At 30.4% G+C, this 25,068-nt stretch overlaps 2 pseudogenes; both read left to right on the top strand.

Moving 5' to 3' along the window:
* The first annotated feature begins 4,333 nt into the window (after window positions 1–4,333).
* On the top strand, window positions 4,334–9,804 carry LOC149576381 (protein IWS1 homolog 1-like; annotated as a pseudogene).
* An 8,546-nt stretch (window positions 9,805–18,350) lies between these two features.
* On the top strand, window positions 18,351–22,738 carry LOC149576380 (protein IWS1 homolog 1-like; annotated as a pseudogene).
* The last annotated feature ends 2,330 nt before the right edge of the window (window positions 22,739–25,068 follow it).

Genomic DNA, 25,068 nt, shown 5'->3' with positions numbered 1-25,068 from the left:
TATTAATAATTTTAAATTTAAATAAAATAATAAATAGATTAATAAATATTATTTATTTAAAGTAAATTTATCAAATATGAAAAAAAATCATTTTAAAAAACCCATCAAAAAATCTATTAGGAAAAATTAATAAGAGAAATACAAAAAAAAAGGTCTAACAAATAGTCTATTGACTAAATAAATTATAGAAACTAAAAAATAATATTTAAAGAAAAAATTAAACTAATGTAAAAAAAATAATTTAAATAATTTAAAAACTAAAATATAATTCAATTTTAAAAATCAAAATTTAATGTGGAGATCACAACATGAGCCAATGTGGAGATCATAGCTAATAAATAGAAAAAGAAAAACAATAGTTTAAAGTGCAACTAATAAATATCAAAACAAGAGTTAAAAGTGGAGGGAGATAAAAATTGGCCAGTAAATAATTAATGGGAAGGATTTTCAATTTTCAGGCCAAACTGACAACTTTTTAGGCCAACTTGCAAATTTTTCGTCAAAAAATTATTTTTGAAAACAAAGTTCCCACAAATAACCTATCGGCTAAAATACTAATTACATTATATTAAATGTAATAATTACAACCAAATCAAGTTGTTTTCTCATAATTATTAAATTTTAATCTTTAATAAAATTATGTACTATTTTAATTAATTTAATTTTATTTGAACTTACCCCTACTAAGTGGCACTTGTTTTTATTTGACTTTAAAAATAAATTAAATACGGTCATTTTCTTATAAGGTTGAGATGACCATTATCTAACACTTGAATATTTTATTTAGTGTATTTATTAATCAACTTACAAAATTATAGAGTTCATTTTATTTTGCAGCTAACTAATTATTTTGCAACTAATTAAAAACACAAATATGAAGATTGTTGTATTTTTTAGAAATGTTATAAAGCTATTAGAGATGGTCCATAGAGGGGACTCAATTCCAATGTTTTTTAGGAATAGTGATTAATAAGAATCTTTGTTGGAAAATTATAGGAGTTCCTATTTGTACATATTAATTAACATAAGTAGGCTAAAAAGAGGCAAGGATATAAATTGTCCCACCAATTGTAGCTTAATTCAACTTCTCTAAAATTTGAAAATCACATTCATAATTTGGTAGGATAATTTTTATGTAAGACTAAGAAGTAGGAGCTCCTATTTTCCATAAAGAATTAACTTCATACCAAATTTTTATTCCTCATGAACCCTTCCTTATTAAAGCTCTATATAAGACCTCATTTTGACTTTAACTATATCATAATTAATCATTGATGAAATATAATGCTATGCAACTACATATTATCCACATTGAATTAGACAAATCAAATCTATTTTTTATTTGCACAATTGTTAGATTGAGGAAAAAATGCATTTGTCTATTATTCCATTAAAAAGTTATTATATTAGTTTCTATTACAATTTCTATTAATGTTGATTAAATATAGGAACTATATTAAAAAGCAAAGCTAGGGGTATGAGATTGCTAAAATGATTTTATGAACATAAAAGTTCCATAAAAATAAAAACAACTCCCCACTTTCTTAAAAGCATATATCTAAAATAGTACATTTCAAAAATGCTAGTGGCTTAAATGTTGTTGTGGTGATAGAGACATGGAGTTGGTATTAAATACTAAACATGTTTACATTTTTAAAATGTTGTGTAAAACAATAGGTAGATATAATTATTGAGGGAAAAATTTATTTGCTTATTATTTTATTGTAAAAGTTATTATGTTATTATTTTTTAAAGGATGGGGGTTATACAATAGAAAGAAATACAAATCAAATATGAAAGGAAAATTGGTTGTTGAGAAAGAAAAGGATGGATAAACAACTTTGGAAGTTCAATATTTTTATAAAGATAACAAGAAAATAACTAAGACTTAAGAAATGTAGAGCTTTTATAAGTGAACAATAAAATAGTTTTAAATTAACATCTCTACTTTTTTCTACATACATATATTTTGGAAAAAAGAGGGGTAAGAAATTATTAAGACAGAAAGAAATACAACAAGAAGAGGTCAACAAGGAGCTTGATCCTGAGCAACAAGTTCATCAAATTCTTGCACCATCTCAAAGGAAAGTTGCCCCCTATCCATAATATTCCAACCTAGAGCATGACTAGAAGCCCATTTGGCTAAACAATCAGCAGCTCTATTCCATTCACGAGGAATACAAGTGAACCTAATGAACTGAAAAGAGGTAGAAAAGAGAATAATTTTATTAAGAACAGTGGCCAGCTGATGTATAGTTCAAATTTTCAATACAGTAAATTAAAAAAAGAGATCATAGAAGTCTGAATTTAATGGGGGCTAAGCTTTCTTAAATCTCGTTTAAAAGTTCAATATAAATGAGAAGAAATAGCTATTTATAGAGAAGCTTGATAAACAAGAAAACCTCAATGATGGTAAAACAAAAAAATCTTCATTTCATCAACCTCCCTGTGAAGATGACAGCCTACACTGCTATAATACAAATCAAATAAGAAAATAATTCGACTTGGGGAATGTAAAGCTTTTATAAGCCAATCCACTTCATCCACCTCCCCATGTTCTTGAAAGAGAGGTCACAAAAGGGTAGGGTGTATAAAATATCTTTAAATTGACATCTGGCATTTTTAGACTTTTGTGCAAACCTTGTTTAGAAGTTCAATATAAATGAGAGAAAATAACTATTTATGAAGAAGATTGGTAAACAAGCAAGCCACATTGCCGTGTTCTTGAAAAAGAGGTCACAAGATTGTAGGGTATACTACTATAATACAAATCAAATAAGAAAATAATTGGACTTGGGAAAAGTAAACCGTGTATAAGCCAATAATAAATAAATTTAAATTAATATCTCCGCGTAAAAGACCATGAAACTCTGAACTTAATGAGGGCCCACTTCTATTCAAACCGTGTTTAGAAGTCCAATAAATGAGAGGAAATGGCTAGTTATAGAGAAGCTTGATAGACAAGCATGCAACAGTGATATCGGTAAAAGAAAAAAGTCTCCATTTCATCCACCTCGCCATGTTCTTGAAAGAGAGGTTACAAGTTCAAGTTGCACTGGACTGTAGGGTAGGGTATGTATGCATTGTTTGTAACACAGTTAGGTGCCTCTGGTAAAGGATTGCCGCTATGAAAGATTTTTTGTTGCTGCTGCAACAACACAAGTAGTTTTCTATTTACAATAAGTAATCCAAATTTTATTTTATTTTTGATAGACAATTCTGTGTATATTTATATATTCCTACCATAGGCCATGTTGACGATCGGTAAAACATTTTTATAAAGCATTAGTCGATTGTTTTTGGTAACTATCATACAGACTGATAAAAAAATTCAAATGCATTATAAGTATTGAATCTCTATTAGCATACGGGTTGCAGTTTAATTGGGCTAACCCATTGCTAGAATACTGGTTGTAGTTTACTTGGGCTATCATTTCCATATGAAATGTTTAAATGTATGTATATCCTGGTGATATTTGCGAAATATATTAAGTAATAATAAGATTTGTGAGTTAGGGTGGTGACGTAGTTTTGAGTTGGTTGCAGAATCTAACAGCCTAAAAGTTTAACTAGGCTATCGCAATTTTAATTGTTCTAGATGGTTTATTTGAATTGATGAATCTTACTGAAAGCTAGTGTAATTTAAGTTAGGATATGCTGTATAAACCTGACATAAACCAACTCAGATAGCCCAGCAAAACAAACTCATTAGAAGTATTGTAACAGTCCCATGGAAAAATGCAAGAAAATATTTATTAACAAAATATAATGCGATCATTATAGTGATAACCTAGGACTTGTGAATACGAGAGAAATCTGATAGATCTTTCCATACAACCAACATTTCATTTTAAACAGAAAAGGCTTGTACAGATGACAGTCCATGGAGAATATGCAATGATCGAAATCAATAGAGCCGTCAGAGGTGATAGGGTAAACATGTAATGTTGAATAAAATTGTATTTTGAATTACTTGCATATCTGTTTTGTTTTCTTACAATATCAAGCTTGAGGTTTTTAGTGGCGATTAATGTGCAGTTGCTCTTACGGAGAGGATTAAAAGGTTTATAAAAATGGCTTCTTTTTAGATTTGGAAACATGGATTATAGGATCTGTATACATTAATCATGAGAGTTGTGAGCACTTATTCAACTATTATCAAGCACTGGTCTTGGTTTTAAAGTGTATTCCACATCTTTTACACCAGATTCTTATTAAAAACTATTGTATGTTGAAGTACATGTAAATGCTACACTTTTGTTGTCTTGATCATATAATGCTGATGTCTTGATTATTGGTGTGTAGTCATTGTGATAAAGGAGGAAAACTAGCAATGGAGATAGAAGTGGAATCAGATATAGATCTCTTTACAGAGACTGACATTGAAGATTGCAGGCAACATAAGTCATTGCATTCTTCTATTTCGAAGTCTGATTTTAAATATCATCACACTAGAGCCGAGCCTAGTAGAAATAGATTTGTAAACAAGAGAAAACATGGAGATTTCAGACAGGAGCCAGAGGATGCAAATGAATGTTGCAATGATAGTCCTCATTCTCCTGCCTTTGTTTCGGGAGAAGGTAGTCTTACCAAAGATGTGAAACTAAAACTTAATTTCGGAAAAAAGGTAATACATGAAGGCTTTTATGTGGTAGAGCAATCATTGACGAAGAAAAGTGAAGATAGAATCAATAAGGAAGGTGGGAGAGAAAAGAAGTCAGTTGGTCATGAAAGCTCTGAATATAGACTCAGAGGTGAAGTTGGGAAAATAAAGCAAGTGAAGGGTAATAAAGGTGGGATAGAGAATTCTAAATCTGTTAAAAAGATTAAGAGATCTGAACATTATTTTGAAAATTCTAGCAAGACCAGAAATCAGATAGAAATAGAAGAAATGTGGAAAGTAGCTGCTGGAGACTCAGAAGTTAGTATCTTTTCATTTAGTCATTTTTTCAAGTATTATTATTAGTCTCTCAATGTTCATTCCTAATGATGGTTGTATTTCAGGATGAGATAGCAGATCAAAGAACCATTGAAGATGATGTATTTATTGATGATCCCAAGATTGATCCACATTACTGTATTCTCACTGATGATGATAATTTCATCCATAATGCTCCACAGGTATCTAATATAAGATTTTTCAAGTTTAATTTATAAGAAATCATATTTAAGAATACCTTACAGTAATGTGTAGATGATTAACTTTTCATTTCATTCCTTCTATATCTGTAAACAAGGGATACATAAATATATTATTTTTATACAACTAAAGGCCAAAAATAACTTGAAACTAATATCATATGTCATCAATTCTCAACTTTGGAATGGCCCATGTTAAAACTTGCTTATTTGGCAGGTCCAACAAGAATTGTATTTACACAGTTGAAATCAGTCTCATAACCTAGTTCTTATTCTCTTCTTAATCATACAATATAACTAATTTTTAAAAAACTAGTTATATTGTATAGATTTTTTAATCTATTTGTGAACAAGAGAAGACATGGAGATTTCAGACAGGAGCCAGAGGATGCAAATGAATGCTGCAACGATAATTCTCATTCTCTTGCCTTTGTTCCAAGAGAAGGTGGTCTTACCAAAGTTGTGAAACTAAAACTTAATTTCAGAAAAGCAGTAATTCATGAAGGCTTTTATGTGGTAGAGCAATCATTGACAAAGAAAAGTGAAGATAGAATAAATAAGGAAGGTTGGAGAGAAAAGAAGTCAGTGGGTCATGAAAGTTCTGAGAGAGGTGAAGTTGGGAAAACAAAATAAGTGAAGGGTAATAAAGGTGGGATAGAGAATTCTAAATCTATTAAAAAGATTAAGAAATCTGAACATAATTTTGAAAATTCTAGCAAGACCAGAAATCGAATAGAAATAGAAGAAATGTAGAAAGCAGTTGCTGGAGACTCAGAAGTTAGTATCTTTTAAGTTTGACATTTATTTAATTTAGTCATTTTTCGAGTATTATTATTAGTTTCTCATTGTTCATTCCTAATGATGGTTGTATTTCTGACTGAGATAACAGATCAAAGAACCATTGAAGATGATGTATTTATTGATGATACCAAGGTTGATCCACATTACTGTATTCTCACTAATGATGATGCTTTCATCCATAATGCTCCACAGGTATGTAATATAAGATTTTTCAAGTTTAATTTATAAGAAATCATGTTTAAGAAATTCCCTGTTTTCCTGAAAAAGGAAGATATCATATTAGAAAAAGTGAATGATACATTCCTTGTAAAATCTGTTGTGCAATAATACCTCACAGTAATGTGTAGATGATTAACTTTTCATTACATTTCTTCTATATCTATAAACAAGGGAAACAGAAATATATTATTTTTATACAACTAAAGGCCAGAAATAACTTGAAACTAATATCATTTGTCATCAATTCTCAACTTTGGAATGGTCCATGTTAAAACTTGCTTGTTTGGCAGGTCCAACAGGAATTGTATTTACACAGTTGAAATCAGTTTCATAACCTAGTTCTTATTCTCTTCTTAATCATACAATATAACTAATTTAAAAAAATAGTTATATTGTATGATTTTTTTATCTATTTGTGAAGTTATATGGAGTACAAAGGACTGAAATCAAATCATAAAGTGACAAAAGAAAACATTATAGATATTTGAAACATAATTATTGAAATTACTTACTAAGCTGCTACTATCAATACATGATATTCAATTCATAACATGAATTGCTAGGCTAAAATAATTGGAACGAACAGTTACATCCAGTTCTTTCTCAATCAAACCTGCTAGTTCAACTGTTCAAACCTGTTTAAAGTTTAGCATTCTAATTTAAGAGTGAATTGTTTATTTTCATCTCCACCATCTAGCTAAAGCTATGCACTGATGCCACTAGTAAATAAGGCTGCTGCAACAAAGGAAAAGAGAAGGAATCAGATGTCACCAGTAAGTATAGTTGATGCAGCAAAGGAAAAGAGAAGGAATTATATGTCACCAGTAAGTATGGTTGATGCAGCAAAGGAAACTAGCAATGAAATCAAATTTGACTTATTTCCTCACCGTGATTACATTCACATGTACTCACACAGACTTTTAATTCTCTGATCTATGCTAGAACAATGATGAATTTAGCTAACATTACGCAGTTATCTCTTCTCCTGTTGAGAACTAAAAAATTTTAATTGTTTTGCACAATAATTAAGCCATTTAGATCTCATGGCCATTATTATCACAGTCACAATACATAGCGAGAGTATCTAGATAATACCCTCCATTACTTTTTCTCACTATGAAATCAGATTAAATTACATTTATTTCATAGGAAACAGAATAAAAACCGCAATACAAGATTCTAAAGCTTTTTAATTCTATCAATTATACAAGTTTATGTTAAGCTACTCTGCAAAGATTTAAAAACCTTGTATGTGCCTCATATGACTTGCAGGAAGAAAAAGGAGAGGAAGATGAGGAAATAGACAACCTTTTTAAATCTAGGAAGAAGAAAAAGAAAGGATTGGTACATTCACCAGAGGAAACTGCACTGATGATTGAGCAATTTTTGGCCAAATTTGAAGTTGCAGCAGAAGAAGATGCTAAGTTCAATCGGCAATCTAGACCAGCAATCAATAAACTTAAGATGTTACCTCTGCTAAGAGAGGCCCTATCCAAGTAAGATTTTCTATGGTTATTTATGATGTGCCTTGTTCAAAGAGAATATGTTCTCTATTTAGCTTTCCAATCTATCAGTAATTCTTCTGTTCTAATATAGTAGGTTGTTCCAGGAAACATTTGCAGCAAGAATTCTTAGACAGAGGGATACTTTTAGTTTTGAAGAATTGGCTTGAACCACTAATAGATGATGCTTGCCTAATATAAATATACATACTGCAATATTGAACATCTTAACAGACGTGAGGCTATATCTTTTATAACTAGACTTCTTTTTCTCTTTTAATACAATTGCAGTTTAAGAAATCCTCTTATGAATGAGCTCATGCTTCCCTTTGTTAATGCATAAACTATGTATTTTTTCATTTTGACCATTGAAGTTGCAATATGCATGACAAACATTTTTTGCTTTCCTTGTAATGGTTGAGCTCATTTGTTTTACATTTGAATGTCCTTCAACAGTTTTACATTTGAATGTAATGGTTGAGCTCATGTTTTACATTTTTCATTGCTATCTAGATAAAGACTAACTTCTTAAACATTTCTCTGGTGTAGTTACCTGTAAATATTGAACATTCTAATACGAAAGAATTGCTTAAGAAAAGTGGCCTTGGAAAGGTATAGCTTCACCTCTTCTAGTTTACCCCAGGTTTGTTTTTATGATTTCAGTAGCTTTTCTAATAAATAATTTTACAAATCCAGAGTATTATGTTCCTATCGAAATCAAATGAGGAGATAGCATCTAACAGGAAGCTTGCAAGAGATCTTGTTGACAAATGGGTAATTGATAAAATTGTTAGAAGCTTGCAAGAGATCTAGTTGACAAATGGGTAATTGATAAAATTGTTAGATTTATTTTTTATCATGTCCCAGAGTCACTAATTATTTGATTTTAATTTGTCTATCTTTTCTCTGCCATGTTTGTGGAATACAGACCTGACCAATATTCCAAAAGAGTACTAGATATGAAAACATGAAAGAGTTTGAAGAACTGAGGGATCCATATAGAAGGCTACTACCAAGCGGGTACTAGATTTATAATTAATATGTATTTTCTATTAAGATTTATTTTAACATTATCAGTTTTCTATAATTCATTTCAATGTACAATAGGTATTTGTATTCTATTGTGTATGTTTTCTTACCATCAACATTTTGGATCACATTCTATGATCTATCATCAGAATGAGAGAGAAAACAATACAAAAACAAAGAAAGATAACATTTTGAATCACACATGGATCTTTCTTTCTTTTTCATATCCTTTTCTTGCTTATTCTAATGATAGATTGCAGAGTGTGATCCCAAGCTTGATGATAAAAAATATACATCGTCGAATTCAAAAATCAATTGTGCAAGATTTATTTTCATACAATTTTGTACTACCTGCCAGAAAGACTGTGAATCATAGTTATATTATTGTGTTATTTAATAAAATGTGCCTGAAGAAAAGGCTATGGCGTTGAGGATCAAAGATGATGGTAATGGTTTAGAAGTCTTAGAACTCTCACATTAAGTCACTTTTCAACTGGTATCACTAAGTAAGATGTTCTAGTTTATACAATTCTTATAACCTTAATTAAAACCTTAATTACAGTATTTTAGTTAATGCAGTTCATCTACTGACCTATTTTTATAATTTAACATTAATTTTGAATGTTTTATAGGAGATCTAACCCTAGAGAAAAGGGTTAAAGACAACATGTTTCTAGGCCTGAAGCATCTAGATTGGACTATGTGGTGCGTCCTCAGTCTAGGATTGATCTAGATGAAATTAGAGCTCGTAGTAACCAACAGAAACAATCTGAACGGTGGGCTAAGGTTAGTTTAGTCTTTAAACTAGATTTCCATGAAACCTAATGGAATTTTAATTTTGTTCCATAAACTATTGTTATGGGTGTTGAAAAATGTCAGATTTCTTTTTCAAACTAGTAACCGAACATGTCTGTTTGACCATTTTTAAACATAAAACTTCCATTCCATTGCTATTCTAAATTGTTCTTTTTCCTTTTAACATTGTCTGAACATCTTATTTTCCTTTAAATTGCAGCTAGAGAAGAAGTTAAATAATCTGAAAGCACCTAAGAAAAAGAGACTTCAAGCTGTAAAGATAAGTGTTGAGGGACGTGGGTTGGTGAAATATTTGTAGTTGATGACTTGGTTTTGAGACTTATATGATACCAACTCCGTTGTATAGCTTGATGACAGGTTTTTAACAATTTTGTCACCACAAGATTTTGACATGATGTTTTTGACCTAAAAGTTTGACAATTTTATATAATTTGAAATAACGTTTTTTCTACCCACATCTCCTTGTTTGTGTAAACATTGCAATTTTTGATAGACTTTCCATTCTGCAAATTAAATTTGAAGGAAAAATACGGGTTAAAGATAAATTCTATACAACCATGTCTGAGAAGTTCAGAAGATTTAGCCTACTCCACATCTTGATCTTTCAACAGAGAACTGTTCAAGCGGGTACAGAATTAACTAAGTATTTTTATTTTTTTATTGTTAGTTTTGATTTTTTTTAAAAGTATGAATGTGGTTTTTAATCTCTTAAATCATTATAATTATTTTATTGCAGTTTGATTGGTTCATATATTTGGTCTTATGAGAACTAAAATTTTATAACATTAAGTTATTTTGAAATTTAACCTTTATAAATTAGAATTTTATTTTAAAACAACCATTAGTATAATTATATATCTAATTTTCAAAATATTTCACATTCTTACAATTCCCTTACTATAATTCTATATTTAAGCTTCATTAATTTGAAGTTTAAAATATTAAAAATTCAATAAACTAGCAATCGCATGCTTTTGTAGCGCCAATAGGAGATGAGATTTAAGAGAAAAATGTAGAGGTTTTTTAAATGAGAATAAAAAAATAAAAAAGTTGAAAATTAAAACATAGATATAAAATTTACAATATTTAGGAAATTTGAAATATTGCTTAAGAAACGTGTTCAATAATTTCAAAATTTTACAATTAAATTCAATTTATCAAATATGAAAAAAAATTCCATCAAAAAATATATTATGAAAAATTAATAAGAGAAGTGAAAAAAAAATGAAAAATAGCAAATTTATAACAAATATTCTATTGACTAAATAAATTATAGAAACTGAAAAAATAATATTAATGACATTGTTGCTGCTTTCGAGAAGTTCTACAAAGTCTTATTCAAGTCTAAGGACAACAACAATGCCAAAGAGCTTAGAAGTAGATGTCAGAAGCTTATTCCCAAGAAAATTACTGAGGATGTTGCCTCCATCCTTAGGGCTAGGATCTCAGTTCAGGAGATCTTTGATGCTATATCTTCTCTCAAAAAAGATAAAGCACCTGGGCCTGATGGTCTCCCTGTTGAATTTTACAAATCAAATATTGATTGGATTGCCAAGGATCTATTTGACCTATATTCAGAAGCCTATGATCATGGCACGCTTGGACATTCTATCAATATGGGGATTATCAAACTTATCCCTAAGGATGGAGATAAGTCCCTTATCAAGAATTGGCGACCAATTACTTTGCTTAATGTTTCATATAAAATTATGGCCAAAGCCTTGGCTTCTCGGCTTGTTAATGTTCTTCCTAAGTTCATATGTCCCACTCAGACAGGATTTATTAAGGGTTGGTATATTTTAGAGAACCTTGTCACCAGTTGGGAGTCAATGGATTGGGCTAAGACTTTGCATCAAAACTCTGCTATGTTTCTTTTAGATTTTGAGAAAGCCTATGATCGCATTGAATGGGAATTTATCTTCTCTATTCTTCAGGCTTTTGGATTCCCTGATGAATTTGTTCGGTATATTCAAGTCTTGCTTAAGGATTCATCTTCTCGAATTGAAATCAATGGTTTTCTTTCTAATCCTATACCTTTTTCCTGGTCCATTCGACAGGGATGTCCCCTTGCTCCTGCTCTTTTTGTTATCGCTTCTGATGCCTTGTACTGTATCCTCAGAGATAACACTATTTCTCCTAAAGTTAATGGGATTTCCCTCCCTGATAATTCTGAGCTTCTTAATATCCAGTTTACGGATGATACTTTGCTTTTACTTGAACTATCTTGTAGTAATATTCAGCATCTTAATCTTAAACTTGACCTGTTTGAGACCATTTCTGGAGCTCACATTTCCAAATCCAAATCTATTATGCTTGGTTGGAAAGAGGAGCCTCCTAATTGGTTTCTCCAGTTTGGATATTCATGGGGTGGACCTAATAAGATTGTCAGGTATTTGGGGGTCCCCTTTTCCATTTCCCCGTCTCTCAAAGACATGTGGATTTGGATTAAGGATAAAATTGTTAAGAAGCTCTACAAGTGGGATAACAGGGAGTTGTCACTTGCTGGTAGGGTGCAGGTGTGTCAGAAAATCTTGTCATCCTATAGTATATACTACTCGTTTGTCTGGATGTTTAGTAACTACCAAGTGTTTGAGATTCAGAAAGCCATTAGGAGGTTCTTATGGTCTGATGACAAAGGTGACAAGAAGAAACATGCTGTTAAATGGAGTTGGTGTCATGTTGACAAGAACTCTGGTGGCTTAGGCCTAATTGACCTTAGGATACAAAGAATATCCCTTGTTGCTAAGTGGATTTTTTAGGCTCTTGATGGTCAAGAACCCTGGAAGATTCTTCTTAGAAACAACATTCAATCCGGTTATCCTAAGCAGGCCAAACATTGGAAAAACCTTCCTTTTACTGATCTGGTTGTTGGGTCCTTCCCTGTCTCTGTTCAAGGTTCCCTGGTTTTCAAGTCTATCTGGAAAGCTTGGGAACTTGTGAGGGGTTTCATCTATAATTCCAACTTTGCTAGTAATAACTCTATTCATGGTGAGCGTTCTATATGGTGGAATCTGCATCATAATGGTAAGCCTCTTGCCATGACTCAAGGTTGTTCTGCGAAATTTTGGAACAACCTTGGCATCCAGAGCTTTATTGACATTTTGGAGAATGATAACCTTGTTAGTTGGCAGGATATTAGAATCAAGTTCGATCTTCCTATCTCCCATAAACGTACGTATAAGATGGTTGCCAATGCCTGCCGCACTCTTAATCTTCCTTGCAGGTGTGATGTGGACTCTCATAGATTTCTAAATTTTCGTTGGGATGATGGATCTCTCCTACATAAAAATAAAGCTAAAGATATATATAAGGTTCTCAATAATGACAACTCTGTTATTTCTCACCTTAATACTACTTGGTATATGAACTTGAACTCTCTTGAATGGCAAAAAATTCTTGACAGATTTTGGAAATCGCATATTCCCCCCAAAATCTTACATTTTAAATGGAAGCTTCTTCTCGATAGACTTCCTATTAAAAATCATGTTGGTGATGCTGAACTTTGTACTATTTGTAGGGTTCCTAAAAATTTAAGGCATATATTTTTTACTTGTCAATTTGCTAGGATTATATGGAAGTTTTTTGGAATTTCTATAGCTGATCATGTTCCTGTTTTAGGCACCATTCTTGGCAACTTATTTGGTCTTAAAAAGGATGCTAATTTTTTCTGGAATATTCTATCCTCTCACATTCTTTGGTTTATTTGAAAATGTAGAAATGAGGAAAAATTTCAAGATATTGGTAGATCCCTTACTTTGTTTCATTTGAAATTCATCTGTTTTAAGATTGTCTCGCAGATTTATTTGCATTATGAAGCTCGAGATGGACAAGCTAAAAAGATTCCTCCATGATGGGCTCACTACTATGTTCATTTATGAGATGAGGCATGGGTTGGAATTGGCTAGCATTCTTGATAACCAGACTGCTTTTGGAAAAGCTCTTAAGGAGTTGCTCAAGGAAATACATGCGAACAGAGGCTCCTTTTCTAATAGACATGACTCCTTTGCTCAACTTCTCGAGTGAAAGAAAGTCGTGTGGATGGAAGGAGAGCTAGGATGGACAGCTTGGTTCGATGATCATGATGATGTTTTGGAATATCTTATTTGTCTCCTCTTTTTGTAATCTTGTTACCACTGCTACTTAATGTGTTAGTTGGCTGATTCAGGCTGATTGTTGGACTTTGATCTTGGTGGTTGAGGCTCGCCTCCCCCCCTCTTTTGATACTGTACCTCTTTTTGTTCTCTCGATTATTTAATTTAAAAAAAAAAAAAATATTTAAAGAAAAACTAAACTAATATTTTAAAAATTAAGTAATTTAAAAACTAAAATCTAAATCAATTAAAAAAATAAAAAATAATAAATGAAAATCACAACATAATCTGAGATCCACAAGTAATTATTTTTTAAATAAATAAAAAAAGAAAAACAATAGTTAAAAGTGAATATTTAAAATATAATTTTATGTGAAAAATTAGATTATTAATAATTTTAAATTTAAATAAAATAATAAATAGATTAATAAATATTATTTATTTAAAGTAAATTTATCAAATATGAAAAAAAATCATTTTAAAAAACCCATCAAAAAATCTATTAGGAAAAATTAATAAGAGAAATACAAAAAAAAAGGTCTAACAAATAGTCTATTGACTAAATAAATTATAGAAACTAAAAAATAATATTTAAAGAAAAAATTAAACTAATGTAAAAAAAATAATTTAAATAATTTAAAAACTAAAATATAATTCAATTTTAAAAATCAAAATTTAATGTGGAGATCACAACATGAGCCAATGTGGAGATCATAGCTAATAAATAGAAAAAGAAAAACAATAGTTTAAAGTGCAACTAATAAATATCAAAACAAGAGTTAAAAGTGGAGGGAGATAAAAATTGGCCAGTAAATAATTAATGGGAAGGATTTTCAATTTTCAGGCCAAACTGACAACTTTTTAGGCCAACTTGCAAATTTTTCGTCAAAAAATTATTTTTGAAAACAAAGTTCCCACAAATAACCTATCGGCTAAAATACTAATTACATTATATTAAATGTAATAATTACAACCAAATCAAGTTGTTTTCTCATAATTATTAAATTTTAATCTTTAATAAAATTATGTACTATTTTAATTAATTTAATTTTATTTGAACTTACCCCTACTAAGTGGCACTTGTTTTTATTTGACTTTAAAAATAAATTAAATACGGTCATTTTCTTATAAGGTTGAGATGACCATTATCTAACACTTGAATATTTTATTTAGTGTATTTATTAATCAACTTACAAAATTATAGAGTTCATTTTATTTTGCAGCTAACTAATTATTTTGCAACTAATTAAAAACACAAAGATGAAGATTGTTGTATTTTTTAGAAATGTTATAAAGCTATTAGAAATGGTCCATAGAGGGGACTCAATTCCAATTTTTTTTAGGAATAGTGATTAATAAGAATCTTTGTTGGAAAATTATAGGAGTTCCTATTTGTACATATTAATTAACATAAGTAGGCTAAAAAGAGGCAAGGATATAAATTGTCCCACCAATTGTAGCTTAATTCAACTTCTCTAAAATTTGAAAATCACATTCATAATTTGGTAGGATAATTTTTATGTAAGACTAAGAAGTAGGAGCTCCTATTTTCCATAAAGAATTAACTTCATACCAAATTTTTATTCCTCATGAACCCTTCCTTATTAAAGCTCTATTTAAGACCTCATTTAAGACCTCATTCTGACTTTAACTATATCATAATTAATCATAGATATTATCCATATTATCCACATTGAATTGGACAAATCAAATCTATTTGTTATTTGCACAATTCTTAGATTGAGGTTTATTTCTCTCTCTTTTTGTTTTCTTGAGTATTTGGTATTTTTTAGTTTTAAATATGTGCTTGTCATTTTACACATTTTACCACACAAATTTGAACATTTCATTATTGAGTTGACAAGTAACCAATTTAAAAGGTTGGTACATGTAGAAATCATTACATATAAATCAAATAAATATGTGGGTGTGCATGCACAACTTTTACTCTAAAAAGTTAAAGGCCTCCAAAACTTTTCATCTTTTTAGTATTTATAATGTTTTATTAGTAATTATTGTTGAGATACATGCATCAATGGAAGGAAGGGGTAGAGTTTAATGGTGTGAGCATTTAACAAAAAAAATTATTATTAAATATTAGAATCATTATATTTGAAAAATATTTTGTAAAAGTAAAGGTAGATATTATCTTTTAGGGAAAAATGTATTTGTCTATTATTCCATTAAAAAGTTATTATATTAGTTTCTATTACAATTTCTATTAATGTTGACGAAATATAGGAATTATATAAAAAAGCAAAGCTAGGGGTATGAGATTGCTAAAATGATTTTATGAACATAAAAGTTCCATAAAAATAAAAATAACTCCCCACTTTCTTAAAAGCATATATCTAAAATAGTACATTTTAAAAATGCTAGTGGCTTAAATGGTGTTGTGGTGATAGAGACATGAAGTTGGTATTAAATATTAAAAGTTATTATGTTATTTGCTATCACAATTTTCTTCCAATCATTTTTTTGTTGCTATTTTTGAAAGGATGGGGCTGCACAATAGAAAGAAATACAAATCAAATAAGAAAGGAAAATTGGTTGCTGAGAAAGAAAAGGATGGATAAACAATTTTGGAAGTGCAATATTTTTATAAAGATAACAATAAAATAACCAAGACTTAAGAAATGTAGAACTTTTATAAGTGAACAATAAAATAGTTTTAAATTAACATCTCTACCTTTTTCTACATACATATATTTTGGAAAAAAGAGGGGTAAGAATTTATTAAGATAGAAAGAAATACAACAAGGAGAGCTCAACAAGGAGCTTGATCCTGAGCAACAAGTTCATCAAATTCTTGCACCATCTCAAAGGAAAGTTGCCCCCTATTCATAATATTCCATCCCAGAGCATGACTAGAAGCCCATTTGACTAAACAATCAGCAGCTCTATTCCATTCACGAGGAATATAAGTGAACCTAATGAATTGAAAAGAGGTAGAAAAAAGAATAATCTTATTAAGAACAATGGCCAGCTGATGTACAGTTCAAATTTTTAATACAATAAATTAAAAAAAGAGATCATAGAAGTCTGAATTTAATGGGGGCTAAGCTTTCTTAAATCTCGTTTAAAAGTTCAATATAAATGAGAAGAAATAGCTATTTATAGAAAAGCTTGATAAACAAGCAAACCTCAATGATGGTAAAACAAAAAAATCTTCATGACAGCCTACACTGCTATAATACAAATCAAATAAGAAAAGAATTCAACTTGGGGAATGTAAAGCTTTTATAAGCCAATCCACTTCATCCAGAGGTCACAAGACTGTAGGTTATACTACTATGATACAAATCAAATAAGAAAATAATTGGACTTGGGAAATGTAAACCGTGTATAAGCCAATAATAAAATAAATTTAAATTAATATGTCCGCGTAAAAGACCATGAAACTCTGAACTTAATGAGGGCCCACTTCTGTTCAAACCGTGTTTAGAAGTCCAATAAATGAGAGGAAATGGCTAGTTATAGAGAAGTTTGATAAACAAGCATGCATTATTTGTAACACAATTAATTGCCTCTGGTAAAGGATTGCCGCTATGAAAGATTTTCTGCTGCTGCTGCAACAACACAAGTAGTTTTCTATTTACAGTAAGTATTCCAAATTTTATTTTATTTTTGATAGACAATTCTGTGTATATTTATATATTCCTACCATAGGCCATGTTGACGATGGGTAAAACATTTTTATAAAGCATTAGTTGATTGTTTTTGGTAACTATCATATAGACTGATAAAAAAAGTCAAATGCATTATAAGTATTGAATCTCTATTAGCATACGGGTTGCAGTTTAATTGGGCTAACCCTTTCCTAGAATACTGGTTGTAGTTTACTTGGGCTATCATTTCCATATGAAATGTTTAAATGTGTGTATATCATGGTGATATTTGTGAAATATATTAAGTAATAATAAGATTTGTGAGTTAGGGTGGTGACGTAGTTTTGAGTTGGTTGCAGAATCTAACAGCCTAAAAGTTTAACTAGGCTATCACAATTTTAATTGGTCTAGATGGTTTATCTGAATTGATGAATCTTACTGAAAGCTAGTGTAATTTAAGTTAGGATATGCTGTATAAACCTGACATAAACCAACTCAGATAGCCTAGCAAAACAAACTCATTAGAAGTATTGTAACAGTCCCATGGAAAAATGCAAGAAAATATTTATTGACAAAATATAATGCGATCATTATAGTGATAACCTGGGACTTGTGAATACGAGAGAAATTTGATAGAGCTTTCGATACAACCAACATTTCATTTTAAACAGAAAAGGCTTGTATAGATGACAATCCATGGAGAATATGCAATGATCGAAATCAATAGAGCCATCAGAGGTGATAGGGTAATATGTAATGCTGAATAAAATTGTATTTTGAATTACTTGCACATCTGTTTTGTTTTCTTACAATATCAAGCTTGAGGTTTTTAGTGGCGATTAATGTGCAATTGCTCTCACAGAGAGGATTATAAGGTTTGTAAAAATGGCTTCTTTTTAGATTTGGAAACATGGATTATAGGATCTGTATACATTAATCATGAGAGTTGTGAGCACTTATTCAACTATTATCAAGCATTGGTCTTGGTTTTAAAGTGTATTCCACATCTTTTACACCAGATTCTTATTAAAAACTATTGTATGTTGAAGCACATGTAAATGCTACACTTTTGTTGTCTTGATCATGTAATGTTGATGTCTTGATTATTGGTGTGTAGTCATTGTGATAAAGGAGGAAAACCAGCAATGGAAATAGAAGTGGAATCAGATATAGATCTCTTTACAGAGACTGACATTGAAGATTGCAGGCAACATAAGTCATTGCATTCTTCTATTTCGAAGTCTGAATTTAAATATCATCACACTAGAGCTGAGCCTAGTAGAAATAGATTTGTAAGCAAGAGAAAACATGGAGATTTCAGACAGGAGCCAGAGGATGCAAATGAATGTTGCAATGATAGTCCTCATTCTCCTGCCTTTGTTTTAGGAGAAGGTGGTCTTACCAAAGTTGTGAAACTAAAACTTAATTTTGGAAAAAAGGTAATACATGAAGGTTTTTATGTGGTAGAGAACTCATTGACGAAGAAAAGTGAAGATAGAATCAATAAGGAAGGTGGGAGAGAAAAGTAGTCAGTTGGTCATGAAAGCTCTGAATATAGACTCAGAGGTGAAGTTGGGAAAATAAAGCAAGTGAAGGGTAATAAAGGTGGGATAAAGAATTCTAAATCTGTTAAAAATATTAAGAAATCTGTACATTATTTTGAAAATTCTAGCAAGACTAGAAATCAGATAGAAATAGAAGAAATGTGGAAAGTAGCTGCTGGAGACTCAGAAGTTAGAAGAAATGTGGAAAGTAGCTGCTGGAGACTCAGAAGTTAGTATCTTTTCAATTAGTCATTTTTTCAAGTATTATTATTAGTCTCTCAATGTTCATTCCTAATGATGGTTGTATTTCAGGATGAGATAGCATATCAAAGAACCATTGAAGATGATGTATTTATTGATGATACCAAGGTTGATCCACATTACTGTATTCTCACTGATGATGATACTTTCATCCATAATGCTCCACAGGTATGTAATATAAGATTTTTCAAGTTTAATTTATAAGAAATCATATTTAAGAAGTTCCCTGTTTGCCTAAAAAAGGAAGATATCATATTAGGAAAAGTGAATGATACATTACTTGTAAATTCTGTTGTGCAATAATACCTTACAGTAATGTGTAGATGATTAACTTTTCATTTCATTTCTTCTATATCTGTAAACAAGGGAAATAGAAATATATTATTTTTATACAACTATAGGCCAGAAATAACTTGAAACTACTATCATATGTCATCAATTCTCAACTTTGGAATGACCCATGTTAAAACTTGCTTATTTGGCAGGTCCAACAAGAATTGTATTTACACAGTTGAAATCAATCTCATAACCTAGTTCTTATTCTCTTCTTAATCATACAATATAGCTAATTAAAAAAAAATAGTTATATTCTATAGATTTTTTTAATCTATTTGTGAAGTTATATGGAGTACAAAGAACTGAAATCAAATCATGAAGTGACAAAAGAGAACATTATACATATTTGAAACATAATTATTGAAATTACTTATGAGCTGTTACTATCAATACATGATATTCAATTCATAATATGAATTGATAGGCTAAAAGAATTAGAATGAATAGTTACCTCCAGTTCTTTCTCGTCCAAACCTGCTAGTTCAACTGTTCAAACCTGTTAGTTTAGCATTCTAATTTGAGAGTGAAGTGTTTATTTTCATCTCCACCATGCTAGCTGAAGCTATGCACTGATGTCACTAGTAAATAAGGCTGCTGCAGCAAAGGAAAAGATAAGGAATCAGATGTCACCAATAAGTATGGTTGATGCAATGAAGGAAAAGAGAAGAAATTATATGTCACCAATAAGTATGGTTGATGCGTCAAAGGAAACTAGCAATGGAATCAAATTTAATTGATTTCCTTACCATGATTACATTCACCTTTACTTGCACAGACTTTTAATTCTTTGATCTATGCTAGAACAATGAGAAATTTAGCTTACACTACACAGTTATCTCTTCTCCTGTTGAGAACTAAAATAAATTAATTGTTTTGCACAATATTTACAGAAGCCATTTAGATCTCACGACCATTATTATCACAGAAGCAATACATAGCGAGAGTATCAGATAATACTCTCCATTACTTCTTCTCACTATGAAATCAGGTTAAATTACATTTATTTCATACAAAACAGAATGAAAACCGCAATGCAAGATTCTAAAGCTTTGTAATTCTATCAATTATACAAGTTTATGTTAAACTACTCTGCAAAGATATAAAAACCTTATGTGCCTCATATGACTTGCAGGCAGAGGAAGGAGAGGAAGATGAGGAAATAGACAACCTTTTTAAATCTAGGAAGAGGAAAAAGAAAGGATTGGTACATTCACCAAAGGAAACTGCACTGATGATTGAGCAATTTCTGGCCAAATTTGAAGTTGCAGCGAAAGAAGATGCTGAGTTCAATCGACAATCCAGACCAACAATCAATAAACTTAAGATGTTACCTCTGCTAAGAGAGGCCCTGTCCAAGTAAGATATTCTATGGTTATTTATAATGTGCCTTGTTCAAAGAGAATGTGTTCTCTATTTAGCTTTCCAATCTATTAGTAATTCCTCTTGTTCTAATATAGTAAGTTGTTCCAAGAAATGTTTGCAGCAAGAATTCTTAGACGGAGGGATACTTTCAGTTTTGAAGAATTGGCTTGAGCCGCTACCAGATGGATGCTTGCCTAATATAAATATACGTATTGCAATATTGAAGATCTTAATAGATGTGAGGCTATACCTTTTATAGCTAGACTTCTTTTTCTTTTTTAATACAATTGGAGTTTCAAAAATCCTCTTATGAATGAGCTCATGCTTCCCTTTGTTAATGGATAAACTATGTATTTTTTCATTTTGACTGTTGAAGTTGCAATATGCATGACAAACATTTTCTGCTTTCCTTGTAATGGTTGAGCTCATTTGTTTTACATTTGAATGTCCTTCAACAGTCTTTCATGTTTTATATTTGCCACTGCTATCTAGATCAAGACTAACTTCTTAAACGTTTCTTTGGTGCAGTTACCTGTAAATGTTGAACAATCTAATATGAAAGAATTACTTAAGAAAAGTGGCCTTGGAAAGGTATAGCTTCACCTCTTCCAGTTTACCCCAGGTTTGTTGTTATGATTTCAATAGCTTTTCTAATAAATAATTTTACAAATCCAGAGTATCATGTTCCTATCGAAATCAAAGGAGGAGATACCATCTAACAAGAAGCTTGCAAGAGATCTTGTTGACAAATGGGTAATTGATAAAATTGTTAGTTTTATTTTTTATCAAGTCATAGAGTCACTGATTATTTGATTTTAATTTGTATAGCTTTTCTCTGTCATGTTTGTGGAATACAGACCCGACCAATATTCCAAAAGAGTATTAGATATGAAGACATGAAAGAGTTTGAAGAATTAAGGGATCCATATAGAAGGCTACTACCAAGCTGGTGTTAGATTTATAATTAATGTGTATTTTCTATTAAGATTTATTTTAACATTATTAGTTTTCTACAATTCATTTCAATATACAATAGGTATTTGGATTCTATTGTGTATATTTTTTTATCAACGTTTTGGATTACACTCTATGATCTATCATCAGGATGAGAGAGAAAACAATATGAAAATAAAGAAAGATAATGTTTTGAATCACACATGGATCTTTCTTTCTTTTTCATATCCTTTTCTCACTCATTCTAATGTTAGATTAGAGAGTGTGATACCAAACTTGATAAAAAAAAATATACACTGTCAATTCAAAAACCAATTGCACAAGATTTATTTTCTTACAATTTTGTGCTTGTACTTGTGAATCATAATTATGTTGTTTTATTTAATGAAGTGTGCCTAAATAAAAGGCTATGGCGTTGAGGATCAAAGATGGTGGTAATGATTTAGAAGTCTTATAACTCTCATAGTAAGTCACTTTTCAACTGGTATCACCAAGTAAGATGTTCTAGTTTATACAATTCTTATAACCTTAGTTAAAGTCTTTTAGTTGATGCAATTCATCTACTGACCTATTTTTATAATTTAACATCAATTTTGAATGTTTTATAGGAGATCTAACCCTACAGAAAAGGGTTACAGAGCACATGTTTCTAGACCTAAAGCATCCAGATTGGACTATGTGGTGCGCCCTCTGTCTAGGATTAATCCAGATGAAATTAGAGCTCGTCGTAACCAACAGAAGCAATCTGAACGGTGGGCTAAGGTTAGTTTATTCTTTAAAGGAGATTCATGAAACATAATGGAATTTTAATTTTGGTCTATTATGGGTGTTGAAAAATGTCGGATTTCTTTTTCAAACCAGTAACAGAACATATTTGTTTGACCAATTTTAAACATACAGCTTCCATTCCATTGGAATTCTAAATTGTACTTTTCCTTTTGACATTGTCTAACATTTTATTTTCCTTTAAATTTCAGCTAGACAAGAAGTTAAATAATCTGAAAGCACGTAAGGAAAAGAGACTTCAAGCTGCAAAGATAAGTGTTGAGGGACGTGGGTTGGTGAAATATTTTTAATTGATGAGTTGGTTTTGAGACTTATGATACCAACTATGTTGTATAGCTTGATGACATGTTTTTAAAAACTTTACCATCACAAGATTTTGACATGATGTTTTTGGGACAGGCTAATCTCCATCCAAAATGTACTAAAGAAAAAACAAAGTCAAACTTTTGTTTTTTCAGATTCACCAAAACGTAGTAATTTTTTTCAAATTTTTTATTGTTTTCCACTACAAACTCCCATGTTTTTTGACCTAAAAGTTTGACAGATTTCATATATAATTTGAAATAACATTTAGTTCAACTTCGTGCATTTTAGACTTTCAATTTTTTCTACCCACCTTTCCTTGTTGATTTAAACGTAGCAATTTTTGATAGACTTTCCATTCTAGGAACTAAATTTGAAGGAAAAATATGGGTTAAAGATAGTTTAGTTAAATTCTATACAACCCTACAATGTCTGGGAAATTGGTAATGTATCATGTGTAATTAAATTATTTAATTTTCATGGCTTTTGACAGCCTAGAAATGCAATAAATCATTCAATTTGGCTTGCAAGTTATTCAGTTGTATATTTAATGACATCTAAAAAATATTATGTATGTATGGTTGACAACAACTTATAATGCAATGATAATTTGTGAATCTATTTGAGTTTAATAATAATAATTAATTTCAATACATGATAATAATTAATAATAATACAATCTTTGAGATCATTGGGGGTGAGAAATCACATCTGATCTCATGATGTTTTCTTCGTAGTAGATTCCATTGATTTTGGCCTTTTATTTAGGTGCAATGGAAGAGAAAAAGGAATAAAAGCACCTGAATTTACCTACTCACTAAGTTTTCAAAAACATGAGGTGCTTTCACTATGTTTTAAATGATCTATGATGGATTTGCACACTCATTTTGGACGTGCACACTCAAAACATGTCTTTTATCATCACATAAAATGATCCCTTGCACCTCCTATGGCGCAAGTGCTAGTAATTAGTCTTAACAAAATAATAGTAATCTTTGAGATCATTGAGGGTGAGAATTCACATCTTATCTCATGATGTTCATAGTATATTTCATTGATTTTTATTTAGGTGCAAGGGAGAAGAAAATGAAATAAAAGCACCTGAGTTTACCTACTTGCTAAGTTTTCAAAAGTATGAGTTGTTTGCACTTTGTAAATTAAATGATCTATGATGGATTTGCACACTCATTTTGGACTTGCAAACTCAAAACATGTCTTTTATCATCATATAAAATGATAAAAAAATCCTATTAAAATTGATCTAAATTAGCAATGATGGTGATTTGTAGGGAATTCTCTAGCCAAGAAGGGTAGATATTTAAATATTTTTGAGATTTCTTAGTTCTAATTTTTTGTTATATAAACAAACACTTTCTATTAATAACCAAGTCCAAAGTTAAGCTCTTCCATCTCAATAAAAGTCCCCACTAAAAATTGATTCTTGCTTTAGATAATGACCATTTAAGGATTTAAACTAAGTTTCTCCACCTAGATCAAGTCAAATTAAAGTGGGACAAATGTATCAAAACTGTCATAAAAGTATGAAATCAAGTCTTTGGTTAGAAAGTTCATAAAAAAATCTCACATTTGAGGGTGGATTTGACATTAACCTTATTTCTCTCAAGGGAAAAATTAAAGATGAAATGACAATAAGTATGAAAGCTTCAAGAAAAGAATGAAGCTAGTGTGGAATTTTCACTACCCTTGGAGAGGCGGTCCAAGGATGGTGTTAATTTTGCACTTGTCTTAGATACCTATTTTTGAATCATCACTAGTTTCTAGCTTTTGCTTCTGATTATATTTTTATCCCAGGTTGACCCCTTTCATGAATATCATCATTTTAGGATATAATCAAGCATCTATACTATAAAGAAAATCAAATTCAAATTTGAGGAAAAAATTAGAAAATAAGAAAAATCAAAGCACTAGCCAAATCAAAATTGAGAATTGTTCAAGGGCATCCATACAAAGATACAACTTCAATATCAATATAAACTTGTCATAAGTATGTTTTAATTTTATTTTGTATAAGCTTAACATGAGTTTCTTTTCTTTTTTTGTAAGGTGCTTGAGGGAAGGGAGTCTTCATCATTAAGAAGATCAGGGGAGGATGGCTCAAAGTTGAATGTCAAAGTGGAAAGGTAAAATTCAAAAGAGATGGAATTACATAATTAGACTACAAGTAAGTTAATTATCAAAACTTAAATTTCCTTCAAAAATCCAAGTATGAGATTCAAGTATATGGAGTACATACATTAATTTTACAAGTTCAAAATCATGGCAATGAGAATTACAAATTAAAGAAGATCAAAAATTC

Source organism: Cupressus sempervirens, chromosome 1, assembly GCF_028749045.1.
Source record: "Cupressus sempervirens isolate cs-2001-9-10 chromosome 1, ASM2874904v1, whole genome shotgun sequence".
Taxonomy (NCBI): Eukaryota; Viridiplantae; Streptophyta; class Pinopsida; order Cupressales; family Cupressaceae; genus Cupressus; species Cupressus sempervirens.
This window is presented reverse-complemented; position numbering and strand designations above follow the sequence as displayed.